The sequence below is a fragment of the Montipora capricornis genome, chromosome 13 (assembly GCF_036669925.1).
Source record: "Montipora capricornis isolate CH-2021 chromosome 13, ASM3666992v2, whole genome shotgun sequence".
Lineage (NCBI taxonomy): Eukaryota > Metazoa > Cnidaria > Anthozoa > Scleractinia > Acroporidae > Montipora > Montipora capricornis.
The window spans coordinates 7,981,518-7,987,347 of record NC_090895.1 but is presented as its reverse complement, the minus strand read 5'-3'; positions in this window follow the sequence as shown (position 1 = coordinate 7,987,347).

Below are 5,830 nucleotides of genomic sequence, written 5' to 3'. Positions count from 1 at the left end.
GGATAATGACTTTTGGCTTTTTGAAAGTCTCAGAAATGATTCCCTTGGTGACAAAATGGACCTTTCCTTTGACTCATTGCGCATTTTACAACAACCAGCCATATATATGTAGTTATTCATCAGAGATTCTAAAAGCTGACGTTTCGAGCGTTAGCCCTTCGTCAGAGCGAATCGAGGGATTATGGGGGTTACGTGTAGTTTTTATAGGAGCTAGTAGGAGCTACGCTATTGGTGGTAACATGGCAACGTGAAAAATAGGAATATATTAGTTAAATGAAAAGCGTTCGTTAATACCGTGAGGATTAGGGGTGCGATTTGAAAGATGAATTTTTTGTTCCAGATTCTTGCGGCTTTCCGTCGTACCTAGATGTAGGGAAAGGCCGCAGATAGCCATGTTTTTTTTTTTGGAGTGGTTAGGCAGATTAAAATGGCGAGCGACTGGCTTAGATGCATCCTTGTCATTCTTCTCAACATCGCGAAGGTGTTCGCGGAATCGGTCATCGTAGTCGTCTACCTGTCTCACCAATGTATAATATATTTATTGCATAACGTACAGGTTATTTATAAATGACATAACGTACAGGTTATGCAATAATAATGCTTACATTTGCGGAGGGTACATGAAACGATCGGTGATCTTAACAGATCGCTTAGGTCCCGATATCTTGCTAGTGTTAACAATGAAAAAGACAGTTTTTTGCATCGTGAGCGCGCGCATTTGAAAGTGTTGGGTTGCTCGTTAGTTTTGAGCGCGCTTCTAACTAAAAAAACGTTTTTGTCGCTTTTTGAATTTTTGTCGCGTTTTGAATGAAATAAGTGGAGATTTTGAAAAGTAATTTCTACCATTAAGGAATGCTTTTGACTGCGTTTTTTGATGGAAAGTGAATTGAATGGAATTCTAAGAATGATGCTTTTTGACTGCGTGATCGATGAGGATTGAAAGTGATGGGTGAATTGATTCTGTCATTTTATTTTTGTGACGTTTTCACTGATGACTGTCGATTCAAATTTTTTGATTTCCGCTTTTTAGGACGTCTATGTAGTCCGACTTTTTTGAAGCAAATCAGAGGAGATGTGCCAGTTCTTCGAAAAACGTGGCTATCCTGTCTCTGTGGTCAAAGCGGGCATCATCGCGCCCAACACGCGCCCAAGAAATTGAATCAACAGTCACTTGACAAACGTCAAAAAAAGATAATTCACCCTCACTTTCCACTCCTCAATCAATTCATTCACTTCAATTTTAAAATATCACTCATAATCACGCAGTCAAAAAGCACTCAATTTTTTAATTCTCAAATTTTAAATTATCCAAAATCCCGAGACTGGTATTCTCAATTTCTTTTCGCAACCTCCACTTATTTCATTCAAACGCGACAAAAACGTAGGCAACTTTTTTTGTCTCACTTTCAAAGCGCGCTCAACAAGACCAACGAGCAACCCGGCACTTTCAAATGCGCGCGCTCACGATGCAAAACTTGTCTTTTCATTGTTAACACTAACAAGATATCGGGACCTAAGCGATCTGTTAAGATCACCGATCGTTTCACATGTACCTCCGCAAATGTCATTTATTGCATAACCTGTACGTTATGCAATAAATTATACATTGGTGAGACAGGTAGACGACTAGGTGACCGATTCCGCGAACACCTTCGCGATGTTGAGAAGAATGACAAGGATGCATCTAAGCCAGTCGCTCGCCATTTTAATCTGCCTAACCACTCCAAAAAACACATGGCTATCTGCGGCCTTTCCCTACATCTAGGTACGACGGAAAGCCGCAAGAATCTGGAACAAAAATTCATCTTTCAAATCGGCACCCTTAATCCTCTCGGTATTAACGAACGCTTTTCATTTAACTAATATATTCCTACTTTTCCCGTTGCCATGTTACCACCAATAGCGTAGCTCCTACTCTACTATAAAAACTACACGTAACCCATAATCCCTCGATTCGCTCTGACGAAGGGCTAACGCTCGAAACGTCAGCTTTTAGAATCTCTGTACGGTGGTCAATTTACATTATCAACTGCGTTGATAAACCAAATTTTTGAATACTACTTCCCCACCGACGCAGCACCACAGTTTCTTTAGAAACTACCCCTTCCTTCTTAGGGTGGCTGAACTGCACTGGTCCACTTGCAACACCTAGCCCTGACATATGGCTCCCAGACGTTGCAGGCATTGCAACGGCCACACCCTGGGCAACGGTGTCGACCCACCGGCTGAACTACGTCAGGGTAACCAGCTCAGAAAGTGGGCTGATGATAGCGAAGGGTAGTTGGGGCTCTCCAGCTATGAGAAGCAGGACATCTAGGAGATGGAAAACTCCAAACCAAAACCCAGGGGGTAGTACCTGTTACCCCCAAAAGGCAACTACCTAGCGGAAGGAAAATCCCGATAACACAGCAACTCCCTCCATTGGAGTTGGTCGTAGGGCTGGCTAATCACCCTACATCGCAAAAACCCTTGATTACGGAAACCAGAAAAAAAAGGCCCTATTCTCCATAGGAAAAAAGTCAAGTAAGTCAAGTGTTGTGAAAATGACGTTTTGCATATAGGGTACCTTTAAGTCAATTTTTCGGGCAAGGATACTTAATTTAGCTTAAATGCTATAACCCTGTAATAATTGGTAAATCTTTTAACAAGAAAAATGAAGTTTTAGATCAAATGGTAAAGTACACGATTTGGTATAACAGTGCTTATACGGCGAATTAATAAATACATGTACACGATTGCCAAATGATTCGTTCTCGTAAATGCTGTTACTTGTCAATTGCAGAATTAATCCCTGAGAAAACTATTATTGATGTTTGCAAGTAAAGGGAGCTAAATTTATGAATCTACTCTACACACACTAACTGTAATTGATCGAAATGATCACTGATTTAGAGGAATCAGAACTTGCATCATTGAAGTATACATTACATGAACATACACATATCTTTAGATTTTAGTTACCATGAAAGAGTGAGAGACACTTCCTGCAGAAATTCTTTGATGGGACAGCAGGAAAAAGGTCCTTTACAGTACAGAAAAATGCGTAGCGGCCAATTCTGTGTCCCCGACCATTTATGGTTTGATATATTTAACGATTACTCTTTGCAGACTTGTTATGGTTCTGTGGTTTATCTGAAATCTTAAAAAGCCCATCATTGTATTTTAAATTTAAAACAAGAACCCAATCCAAAGATTTTATCTGAATTTTTGTGAATGTTTAGGTACATGCAATAAAACGAGGTAACTGCTTTGAAATCAATTTGTATTCGACTGTTTTGTGAGCTATGATGGTAACTGTTAGCTTGACTGGAATGGTTTTTTTGTAGTGTCCAGCGCATTTCTGATTTGCTGGTTGGAGTATTACTTTACGGGAGCAGGTTACTATAACTTTGTTTCTTCCAAATGTGCATTTCTATTTCTCAGTCATTTAAGGTGGATTCTTGATTTTTCAAAAAATATGAAAATTTGCATGTTTCACTCTCCCCCCAACGCAGTACTACCGGTTTCTTTAGAAACTAGAATTTTGTTTACTCGTTCGAGAAAGTTTCAGCACTTGTCCAAAATTTCTGTCCAATTCCAAGTTTCCTATTACTTATTCCAAGAAATTTAAAATTAATTATTGCACAGCTTGGAATTCCTTGGAATTCCAAGTCTGAATTTCTGGTGAAAATTTGCAATTCTCTTCCTAGGAAATTTCTACGAATTCCCAGGAAGTCCCACAGTTATTTTGCAAGGATGTGAACTATTTCGGAGTATTTCCCCACATTATTTGAAGTTCCGATCGCCCAACTGAACACAGTTTTCCCAAAAAGAACAGAACCATTTTTGATCATGCATGTAAATCAGCGCCTGAATGGTTGCTTAGTTTTAGCTCTACAATTTTATGAATTTATCTGGTCTTTTTCTAAAGGTTTTCTACGTTAGACGCTTTGTCGTTCTACATTTACAGTAAACGATGCCAAGTTTGATAACTTATTCGAGGGAATCTCTTCTTTTGCTACGTAAATCTTGGAAATTATTGACGAGCTCATCAAGTGATGGTTTACTGACAGGTCACAGCAAACCACTTTCAACAAATCTTTGGAATACGCTTCGCTGTATTGAAATTTTAGCGCGTTTCAGAGGACAGCGTGGTGGTAATCATCTAAGAGCATCTTTTTATCCAAGAAACATTGACGTAACTGAGTTATCTGGTGAACGAGCTTGCTACTTTGGTTGTAAGCAAAGGTTTTCGAATTCATCAAACTTATTAAATATTTAAGTTGGCACCTCTTTTAGTAACCATTCATCTGGAACAGCATCAACAAAGGAAGACAAAAAGCCAAACAGCACAAAACCCCTCCAAAATCGAATCTCAACATGGCTCATTTGAACATTCGCTCACTGAAAAACAGAACTAATCTAATTCGGTTAAAAGATCTTGTGTTTAAAAAACAAATACGATGTTCTTGCAGTGAGTGAGTCTTGGCTTAATTCAACAGTAACAAATGCAGAAGTTTCTTTGGAAGGCTATAAAATTTTCCGACTCGACAGAATACAGAGAGCAGGTGGAGGTGTTTGCGTTTATATTCGTAATTTACTGCGAGTAAATGTTCTTAAAGATCTAACTCAAACGTCTACGACTGGCTTTCAACAGCTTTGGCTACATATACAACATGAAAAATTAAGATCTTTTCTGTTTTGTGCTGCCTACAGGCCACCAAATTGTCCCGTGAACTGTTTCATCGAGGACTTTACTGATAAATACATCAAAGCGCTTACCATTGGTTAAGAGATCATTGTCGCTGGTGACCTTAACTGTGATTTATTAAAGATCAATCTCGAATCCACAGCTCTAGTTGACCTATGTACTGCACTCAACCTGAAACAGCTTATTTCTACTCCTACAAGAGTTACTGAACGTTCCTCGACTCTAATCGATGTGATCATGACATCTAATAGTGATGTTGTCTCCAAGAGTGGTGTGTTGGAAACGTGCATCAGTAATCACTTTGTCGTGTACCTATCCCTTAATCTGAAAGTTCCAAAACCACCACCAAACTTTGTTTGTGCTAGATCCCACAGGCATTATAATCCTGCAGTGTTCAATGAAGATTTATCACTATCGATGACGTCAATGAGAAACTGGATTTTTTTAATGGTAGATTTTTGAACATTTTAGAAGTTCACGCGCCGATCAAGAACATGAGGATGAGAAATCGTCGGAGTCCGTTTGTCAACAAAGAAATAAAAGCCCTCATGTCTAGTAGAGATACATTACATAAGATTGCACGTAGAAGTAATGATATTCTGGACTGGGAGCGTTATCGATCATTTCGTGGGAAAGTGAAATCAAAGTTGAAAGAGGCTGAGAGAGATCAAGTCCAGAAAGAGATTAAGATCAACAAAACAAGCAGTCATTAAGGAAAACTATTAGGGGCTGCCTTCCTCGTAAAGAACAGCCAAACCCAGTGTATACTAAGGATGTTAAACATCTAGCTAATGAATTTAATGAATTCTTTACATCAGTAGGTGCTCATGCTTCAATTGCCTCCAAGAAACTCGCTGAAGATAATTGCGTTTCTCAGATAGAACTTACTTTACTGCCAACATGTCACGTTTCAGAGGAATTTTATTTTCAACGCGTAACCTCATGTGATCTACGCAAGGTAATACAATCGTTTCCCTCCAACAAGACACCCGCATGGGACAAAGTCTCTATGTCTATTATCAAGGACAGTTTGTGTAGCATTTTACCAGTCCTATCCGACCTCGTAAACTCGTCGTTATTAACGTCTGTGTTTCCTGATAAGTGGAAAAAGTCTGAGGTAATTCCTTGGTTAAGGAAGGT